The sequence below is a fragment of the Bombus vancouverensis genome, unplaced genomic scaffold (assembly GCF_051014615.1).
Source record: "Bombus vancouverensis nearcticus unplaced genomic scaffold, iyBomVanc1_principal scaffold0077, whole genome shotgun sequence".
Lineage (NCBI taxonomy): Eukaryota > Metazoa > Arthropoda > Insecta > Hymenoptera > Apidae > Bombus > Bombus vancouverensis.
The window spans coordinates 58,298-69,270 of record NW_027468968.1 but is presented as its reverse complement, the minus strand read 5'-3'; the positions used below and the strand labels follow the sequence as shown (position 1 = coordinate 69,270).

Sequence of the window (10,973 nt, the reverse complement as noted above, 5' to 3'; positions counted from 1 at the left end):
AATAGGGATTATTGGTTGTTAGTCGTCGCTGCTCGTGGAGTCGTAATCGTTCCATTGGTTTTGGTCGTCGATTTCGATCTTCCCTGAAGATGCGCTCGATGTCGGTGGCTTTCTTTACGACTTCAAGGATATTGTATGGTGGATTGGCGAGTAGTAATTGTCCTATTTCGCTTTTCAGGCCTCGAATAAAATCGATTACGGAGTCTCTTAAAATCCTGTCGTTCATAGCTCGTCTAGTAATTTCGTCACAGTATTCGTTCGTTATACTGTATTGTAGCTTATTGAGTGCTCTGCGGAACCTGATGATATAACTTTGCACACTTTCGTCGTGACGCTGTCTCGTTTCGCGTAGCTGGTCTTGTTGTTCTCTAACAGTATCTTGGGTGGCTACGTTTCGTCGTAGGGCATCGTACAGGTGTCCGTATTCGTTTATTGGTATATTGCGGATAGCCATTGCGGCTTTACCTGCGATTTTCCCGATTTTGATCATTTTTAGTAGTAGCGTGGGTTCGCTACACATGGCTCGCAATTCACGTACTTCCGATATCGTCTTCGCCGTTTAATTGCGGAATACATGCTTATAATAAATAAGAATACAAAGCACTTAAACTATCTCATTCACTTATAGTAAATAAGAATACAAAACACTTAGCAGTAATCAATCTGTTTCGACCATTCGCGGGGAGACGCGATCGCGAGGAAGCACGTCAACGGGAGTCGTAAATTCCCATTACGATTGGATAATCGACGCCACGAAATGATCGATCCCCTGATTTCGTTTGCGATAATAGGGGTGGTTAAATTGATTTTACACTGAATTAACGAATACAATTAATGTTTATTCCAACAACTTTTTGACTATAAATGTACAATTAATTCGATTGATAGCTAGAGTAACGAGGTGTTGTACGCGACGCACGCTTAGATGTTGAAGGTTCAAAAAAACGTATAAAGACTAATTTTCTGTAACGATGATGCAGCGGAGGACACTTGCGATGGGTGCGTCTAATGATGCGAGAAAAGATGATTTGTTAAGACCAAGTTCTTGTTGGGAGAGTGAGGGAAGGACTTCTCTGGTAATAGGTTAATTTTCTGGATTGGTGGTGGAAGAGTGGAGGAAGGGTGTTAACCGTCCCGAGAGAAAGTTGCTAGTGTAAAACATCGTATATGAGAAAGACGAACTTTTCCTATCTTTCCGTAGTAAACAATAACCTTTAGACAGTGACTTAGTGCAGATGTTTGGTTCGGTCTGAAGGACCTTAGAAGTTCCTCTAAGATTTATGATCGGCTCTTAAGACTATTGAAGGTACGCAGTGAAGGCGTGCGGACATCTGGTTGCCATCCTGTCCGCGGTGTGTGGCCTGTTCTAGAAAGAATGTCGCACGACGTAACACAATCGTTGTAAAAAACCCATCACGTATTAAATAGCTACCAGCTAACCTTATAAGGCACCATTTCATATTAACTTAATAAAAGTAAGGTAGCAACCTATCCCCATAATACTCGTTTTTACCTCTTTCAGGTATCGCCACCTCCTTCGCAGTATACACTCTGCTTCACAGAAACAGTTGAGTTCCACTCAATTACTTATGATATAAAAATACAAACCACTTAACGTAGCCATCTTTATAAGTACAAGTCACTTAATCTAGAGAAGTAAATTATTATTAATATACATAGCTACACAGTCTAGGCTAGAGGAATCCATCTCAATGTCAATTTAATATAATTATTAAAAATTTACTATAGGTTATATATTACTATTATACCTTGATACTTCAATGTGGATCCACTCCTTACGCTAACGTTATCATAACTATCGCTATATTTACGTTTTTTATCCATTGCTTGCGACATGGCTACAGACTGAACATCATCTTCTGATCATGTAACATAAAAATTCATTGGCTTCGTTCACTTGTTTCTTTGAATTACTTTACATTTTTCTACAATTCCTAACCCCAATCTAACCCCAATTCGTCTTCTGAATAATCGTCTTCTGAATCACTGTGCAACAAAAGCGCAGATTTCTTCTTTCTCTTGGGTTCTGATTCATTATCTTTCTCATTATCTACTGTGATAGTAAGACGGCCATCAGACGTAATCTTAAATTCACGATCTTTCCGTTTTATAGCTGCTATTTTTGAATTAATAGCGATTATAGGTTGCGTTGCTAAAAAAGTATTTTGTAAATCTAATTCCAACTTCGACTAATCGAATTTTGAAAAATATCTAGACTTACTTGATATATTTCGAGCAGCCGCAGGATCAACGAGATCAACGATCTCTTCATTCTCATGAATCCAGGCTTCCTTTCGCGATGTTCTTTTCTTCCTTTTCTTTGACTCTTCATTGCCCATATCTTCGTCGAACTCATCATCGCTATCCGCCAATATTTCTTCTATACTGAATTTTGATAAAGATTGTAGAGTTGTTTCGGTTTAAGAAAAATTCCGTTTAAAGGAAAATACAAAGTTACCTTTTAGGTTTTCTCTTTGCATTGAATTCAGCATCCTCGTCATTTTCTTGTTTTTTCAATTTCCTCAATTCTTTTTTCTTTTTCTTCGCTTCTTCTGCCTTATTCATATTTTTTAATCTCTTACGTAACATCGCATTGGAAGCTGGAATCATGCCAAAAATTGTTTCCATTCCGTATTCTCTTATTAACTGTACCAGAATATCGTATTTTTTGTCTGAAATGCGTATGGCAGTCATCATTCATTGCACATAAAGCGCCTATCTGCAAATTCACTTATTCGTTTTTTTATTGAGATATACGGGATTTTGTTACTACCTGTTATTATTATTAATTAAACGCCTTTGTTACTAACCAACAATTTTAAATTCGAGGCAGCAATATGAGATGGCATCACAGTAATATATATTTTGATATATGACAATGCAGCTTCTGCAATTTCTCTTGTCAGACTTGCAATTTATTTTTATACGAAATATTTATTTTGACTTTAGTTTGAAATAAACTGTACCGTTGTAATGATAAGTGATAGAAGAAAGTGCCAGCAAGGATGCGGTACAATACTTTTGTATATTTTCTATCGCACCACTCAAACCAACCATGAGCATATTAACATAATCTTTAAGATGTGTAGGATTTCCTAAAAATTTCTCGGCAATAATGTTTAAAAGTTGATATGCAGAAGTTCAACATTTCGCATTTAACTCTTTTAAACTCATTATTGCTTCGGGCACAATGGCTTCGAAGAACTTAGTTTTCTCAAGTTGTGGATGAATTTTTATGAGATGAATTAAGCATCTTAATCGTACCTAATTAAAAAATGAGTAAGGCTTATTTGTTAAAATTTTCATAAGAAATTGATATTATAGAACAACGTTTGTAAAATTAGCACATACTCCTCTGCTTGGCTTTGCGACTTCAGTAGCAGAGGATTATTATTATTAATAATTTTTGTATCTCGCGTCTGTATTGAACTACAAACTCTTTACACGTTTCCTTCTCACTGCCACATATCTCTTCTAAAAACCCGAAAGAACATACAAATAAAAAATAATTTTTGTTTTTGCAGAAAAGATAGTTAAAATATTTAATTCCAAATATATTAAAAAGTTACCTATACGCTTTCTTCTGTTCCTTGGTTTTAGAAATTTCTTTAAGAAGTGGTACACACATATCGTAAAACGTCCTTAATCTATTAATGTCAGTATGATTAATAAATAATCTTATTATATCGTGAATACTTTCTTTGAAAAAATCGTCAATATCAGGTTCTTTCAACTTAAATAATGCACGATCGAATAATTCGTGTACCAATTCTTTATCCGTAATTGTAAGATACACCTGTAATTGTACAAAATATTAGTTAATCTCTTTAAAGAAAATTACTCCTTCTATTCACAAATTACTCTTATTGTATCAAACGTGGCGAAGCGTTGTCCTTCTTCGTCAGTTCCAAGTGGCTTAGTAGTGTATAGATTTAAAAACAATGGTAAATAATTCTTTGCAAATCTAGCTAGTTCGTGTATATCTTCTTTTTTGTCGTCTTCGACTGCTTTCGTTATTAATCTTTGTAAGGCAGACGTTATCGACGTCCTTAAATTCTTTCTTTCATTTAAATTTGTTCCTAACAGTTTAAATATATTCTAAACAAGATAAAAGTTATCTCATGGATACTTGATACTATATCTTTTATATTTATCTCTGTTATATACCTTGAAATTATCTTTCATATCAGTAGCGTTGTTGCATATACTTGGTAAAATAGCCCAGACTTGGTAAACGAGAAATTCGTAAGTTTTCCTGCGTACAGGTGTTCGGTTGCTTTTTTTCTAAAATTGAGTATAATTATCATTCAAAATATCAATATAAGATAATTTATACTCTTATAATAAAGATAGATTACAATACTTACTCGCACAATGCAACGATAGGTAGCAATGCTTCCGTGAAGAAAGTATGTGACCCACTTAGCACACAATCTTTCAATAATGGTAGTAGCCAAGTTATTTTTAAATTAATCGCATTGTCTGATACCTATAGAATAGAGATTTATATTACTGTAATTATAAAATAAAGTTTTTTTTCTAAGCATAATCCGGTTCATATAGAATTACTTGCCTTCAATGGAATCAAATTTAATACTGTCTCCGGTCCTAGCACTCTTATCGCAGCCCCAATAGCGTACTCAGCGTCATTTTTCCACGCAAAATTGTAAGAATCACGTTACTCAGCAAGACTTTTTAATATCTCTATTAATTGCGGACTTCTCGCTTTACCAGTTGCCTGTAATAAAAGGAAACGTTGAAATGTACAACATTGACAAATGGGTAAGAAGCAGAAAATCGATATTACCTGAAACAGTAGGGCTATTAAATGAAGAATATGATACCAAGCTTCCAAATATTGATAACCTAATGCTTGATGGATCATAAAAGTTATCTGATTGATAGTGTCCTTATATCTAAAAGTATGATATAAATGATGAAATATAAATTATAGATACGAAAAATAATAATTAAATCTAATCTTACGTTTTCATTGATTCTTCGGTTTCACATATTTTACCGACACAATTCCGTAATAAAATTTTTATCGTGTGCGAAGAACCAGATATAACTTCCGATTTGTTATTTTATGAAATAAAATTATAGTTGTTATTTCGTGCAAGCGTTGCCAGGGTCACCTTGCTATTGTTGCATTGAAAAATCTGACCCAAATCTAAACCCAATACATTGATGATACTCGCTCTTAATTGAGTTATAACAGATACTTTTCGCAGCCTCGTATATGCAGTTGCGCTCGGGCTGCTTCGAGTTTTCTCATAGTTATAAAGTTATAAACATTTACTCGCATTTTTCTTCTTTTTTCTAAAGATAAAAATGAATCAATTCAATGCGTATCTTCGATTTAAATAAAAATTCATGGTATCATTATTTACCTTTTGTTTAATGCTGCTCTTGACAAAGGTACATAAGCATATGGATTTGGTTTTCCTTTCCTTTTAACATCACCTCCAGCCTTTGATGCTTTATATTCCGCTCCTGGTATACATTCTGTTCTTGATTTTTTCAATGGTCGATGTATTCCAGACCCTCCTGCTACGGATACCAAAATTGTTATTAAACAACAGACCAAAATTTACTATAGGTTATATATTACTATTATACCTCGATACTTTAATGTGGATCCACTCCTTACGCTGACGTTATTATAACTATCGTTATATTTACGTTTTTTATCCATTGCTTGCGACATGGCTACAGACTGAACATCATCTTCTGATCATGTAACATAAAAATTCATTGGCTTCGTTCACTTGTTTCTTTGAATTACTTTACATTTTTCTTGTCACGTCCCGCGCTGCGCACGCGCCGTAACGTAGGCTAAAACTATCAATAGCGCGAGTGAGCGTTCCAATTTGAAATTTAAATAAATTTTAACAATTTGTATAAACCAAATTCGAACCTCACAACCCCCACGGAATAACCCGTCACATGACAACCCCCCCACGGTAGACCTAAATATAAATAAGCGTAGCGGCATAGAAGAAGCGGTAATAATTCCTTAGTTTTAGAGTAGTTAATTCCTCAGTTTTGTGTGATTAGTTCCTCAGTTCTTGATGATTAATTCCTTGGTTCTTGGCGATTAGTTCTCATTTCCTGGCAAGTAATTTCTTGTTCATAGCGATTAATTTTTAATTCCTCTAGCTCTTAATTTCTCAATTCCTTTGTTTTTTTTAATTCTTCAGTTCCTTAGTTTTCAGCTCTTAATTCCTTTAGCTCTTAGATCTTGCTCTCAGCTTTTAGATTCTCTAGTCCTTTAGTTCTTTAGCTTTTAGTTCTTTGTTTTATTAGTTTCCAATTCTTGTTAGTCTTGTTAATCGACGTGTTTGTATTTGTCAATTTGTAAACTATCGAAAATCTATCGAAATTAAAATCTTGTAATTAATAAGAGCGAAACGTATTGCGAACGATTGTAACTCCGAGCATTCGAAATTTCAACGACTATTCTGTCAATATCCAATTAGAATACGAATAAACATTTTTTGTGAAGAATATTTGTCTAATAATATAGCAGGATTAAGCGAACATTTATTTTCACCAACTTTAATCCTCTCCCGTGCTAGCACTCCTGCGCATAGCAGGTTAGCCGAAACGTGGAGTTTAATTTCAAATCGCATTATATAACAGACAATACTACAATTTAGTCTAAATTCAAAAATTAACGGCAACTCAACCAAAACGAGCCAGGCAAAACGTAACATTCTACAATTCCTAACCCCAAATCTAACCCCAATTCTTACCACAATCGTCTTCTGAATCACTGCACAAAAGTGCAGATTTCTTCTTTCTCTTGCGTTCTGGTTCATCTTTTTCTACTGTGACAATAAGACGGCCATCAGACGTAGTCTTAAATTCACGATCTTTCCGCTTTATAGTTGCTATTTTTGAATTAATAGCGACTATAGGTTGCGTTGCTTAAAAATTATTTTGTACATCTAATTCCAACTTCGACTAATCGAATTGAGAAAAATAACTAGACTTACTTGATATATTTCGAGCAGCCGCAGGATCAACGAGATCAACGATCTCTTCATGCTCATGAATCCAGGCTTGCAGTCATTTTGGCAGTGTTATGGCACTGCCGTGTGAGGAGGGACTGAGCGTTTCGTCCCAGGACTACCGGTGGACTCGTCAGTAAGGCTATGCCCTGTAGTCTCTGCCTTAGACGTAGAGGGAGTCTAGCTAGGTGCGGTATTTGTATCATGCCTCCTATATTCGACCGCTAGCGAGATAGACAGACTCGTTGTCGTCGTAGCGGCCCTCTGGTGCCGACGGTTGGTACCCGGATCGTCCTAGAGGTGTTACGACCGTGTTGATGCCTCGACCTGTCGGCGTCCTGTTGGTACCGATCCGCCACAAATCCCTTGAACAGCATTATGTCTTTTTAAATTTTCCTTAAGGCGCTTCGTCTCCGCCGCAATATACTGATCTGTTCAGCGTGGGCCATGTGTTAGTTTAATAGATTGAGCGAGTTTATCTTGAAGAACTGGACGTTGGTCCGGGAATCGGTTGCCTTTCGTTATTGTGCGGCGTGGGGTCGCGCATATGCTTAGCGAGGGAGGAGTTCCTTTCCGATGGCTACTCGTGTGATTAGGTGATTAAGTCGATAAAATGTTGATTTCACGTGACACTGTATGGTCACTGGTAAGTGCACTTTTCAGTGGCACGTGATCCAGCTCGAAGGACCAGCGAGGACCAGCGAGGAGACGCGATCGCGAGGAAGCGCGTCAACGAGAGTCGTAAATTCTCATTACGATTATAAGAATCGACACCACGAACAGATCGATCCTCTTATTTCTTGTGGGATAATAGGGGTAATTGACGATATGGTATAATATAGCGATTGACAGGGTCATAAAATTCATATTTCCAATAACTTAATACACTAAATAGTTACACCTTTACGTATGATATTGTTACGACCGTTCGCGGAGAGACGCGGTCGCGAGGAAAATGCGTCAGCGAGAGGCGTAAATTCTCGCTACGATTCGGTTAATCGACGCCGCGAATTAGTCGTTCCCCTGTTTCGGTTAAGGTAACAGAGGTGATTGAATGAATATGACACAGTATAGTAAGTTATATTTCAGCGTTTATTCTAACAACTTATAACGAAGGCAATTACGCTGGTGCGTATGTACGAGATGAATGAGTGACTGATTTAGGAGTGTGTATACCCGGTTAAAGGATGTTGACCGTTCGAAGGATGTACAATCAGTGATGTTCGGAAACGATGCGGTGGCAAAGGAAAGCTAAGGATGGGTGTGTCTAGCGCACGGGACCATCGGATTTGTTGGTGATGATTTTAGTTAAGAGAATGAGGGAAATAGGCTTCGTTGTTAATTGGTTAAACGAAGGGTCTTAACCGCTCTCGAGAGAAAGTGGTTCGTGGGAGGAAAGTTGTATCATACGAGAGAAAAACCGACTTTCCCTTGTCTAGCCGTAGTAGACAATGGTCTTTAGAAATTCTTCGGGAACAGACATGTGTTTGGTTTGAAAGACCCCTACTAGGAAATTCCTGAGATTTATGGAAGATACTTGAGACTATTGAGGGTACGCAGTGAGTATCCGAAGACATCTGGTTGCCATATTGCCCGCGGTGTGTGGCCTGGGCTAGGTAGAGCGTTACGCGACGTAACATCCTCCCCCCGTTGAGAGGGCACCGATGAAGTGATATGGTGTGATGTTGTCAGGTGGATCTCTTGTCAGACTTCGGAGCTGTTGATTGGTTCGGAGTCGTCTGGAGTCGTTCTGCTCGGTAGTGGTACCATCCGCTTGATGCTCCAATCGAGGGTACTCGTCGCCGTTCGAACGATAGCCGTGCGTATGATGCCGTTTGCGCCGGATTGGGCCTTGATGATTCTGCCCAATGGCCATTGCATCGGGGGGGACGTTGTCTTCTCTGAGAAGGACGATGGTGCCTTCTCGTATGTCGTGACTGCCCTTGCTCCATTTGTTTCGGATGTGTAGCCTGTTTAGATACTCTCGATTCCACCGGCGCCAGAAATGTTGTTTGAGTTTCTGAATATGCTACCAGCAGGAGAGACGATTGGATGGCGTGTCCCTGAAATCTCGTTCTCGGAAACTTGTTAGTGAATCTCCGATGAGGAAATGACTGGGAGTGAGAACTAGGAGATCGTTTGGGTCTGAAGATATCGGAGTCAGCGGGCGGGAGTTGAAGATAGACTCGATTTCAATGATGAGAGTATTAAGGTTTTCGAAGCTCGTTACCTACGACACGTCTGAGATGTCGTTTGAAAGACTTCACTGCAGCCTCCCACAACCCGTCGAAGTGAGGTGAGTTGGGAGGGATGAAGCGCCATTCGATCCGTCGGTCGGCTGAAAAGGACTGGACCTGTGCCTTGTGATCGTCAGATTGCAGGAGATTTCGGAGCTCTCGTAATTCATTGTTGGCGCCAACGAAGTTGGTACCGTTGTCGGAGTAAATTGTCACACAGAATCCTCGGCGAGCGATGAATCTTCTCAGAGCAGCAATGAAGGCCTCGCTAGTGAGATCGCTGACCAACTCGATGTGGACTGCTTTAACTGCAAGACATACAAAGATTGCTACGTATACCTTGAGTTTGCGTCGGTTGCGATCCTTTCGTTCCTTGATGTAAAACGGTCCGCAGTAGTCGATTCCGACGTTGGTAAATGGCCGAGATTCTGTTATCCGTGCAGCTGGAAGGTCGCCCATTATGTAATCCACTGGAGGAGGTGGGGTGATGTGTTGATCCAATGTAGAACGATTGTGGAGTCAGTCCAATAAACGGTTCGAGCAATGTTGCTTCGTAAGGCTTGGAGGACTGTAGTGGCCAGTGACGCGAGAAGGAGTGCTCCACTCAGTTCCAACCTTGGAATGGTTAGTGATTTGAGTGGAGCTACCTTCGACTTCGCAGTGAGGAGACGTGTACAGACATGACCATCCGGGGTGATGGTGCGAAGGTAAACGCATGCTCCATATGTCCTTTCGCTGGCATCACAGAACCCGTGTAACTCAATTTCCGCTACGGGTTTGATTATCGTTTTACGTGGAAACTTCACGTTATTCAATAATGGCAGCTGTGCGTAATATTTGCTCCATTCCGTGTGCACGCTCTCCATCCGCCTCGTCCTATGACTCTACCGACTATCTACCGAGTATTGATCAGTTACTAACGAGTTATCCGCGAGCGATTATACACTGTCTTAGCGAATCTGTTAGTACGAGCGTCTTTGCGAGCATTATCTGTTCTTATGTATTTAGTCATTTTAAAATATACTGACGGCTTCTACAACGGGCAATCTCGTCTAATAAATTTCACGACCAACCATCCTCTACACACAAGTCCTCTAAATACATAACGACTTTTCAGTTCAATTTGGATCATTGCGTTTAACGCGATCTACTCTCCCGGGTGCGCCATTTTTCTCTAAAAGTTAAATTCCATCCGATGTAATTTGATTAGTCGAACAATTATCAATTTCCATCATTGTATCTTCACGTAAAATAATTTTCTGTTAGCGTCCGCGGTTGTAAAAATAACGATCAGGTATTAGGATATTTATATAATGGAGTTGTGAGGTACAAAAACGACGTTATTCTAAGCAAACGCTACTTATACGCAATGTGGACGTGTTTGACAACTATGAAAACTGTGTGATTCTATTGGGCACAAAACCTTATGAAACTACTATTTGAAAAAACCTGATTGAAAAACTCGATATTATAAATTTTACTAATATAATAATAATAATAAGTAATAACTAAATAAGTAATAATAACGTTGTATTGTTGTATATATATGTGATTAATGTTACAATAATCGTATGTACGTAATATGTCATATTATATGGATTATGGATCTTTACAATAACTTAACACAATTATTTGTTTACTATATTTACAATTTGATTACTAGAAACTATATAATATGTTTTAAAGTCGGTAATAAAGT

General features: G+C 38.3%; 1 pseudogene; it reads right to left on the bottom strand.

Moving 5' to 3' along the window:
- Positions 1-1,235: 1,235 nt before the first annotated feature.
- On the bottom strand, positions 1,236-8,913 carry LOC143305046 (RRP12-like protein; annotated as a pseudogene).
- Between the last annotated feature and the right edge of the window lie 2,060 nt (positions 8,914-10,973).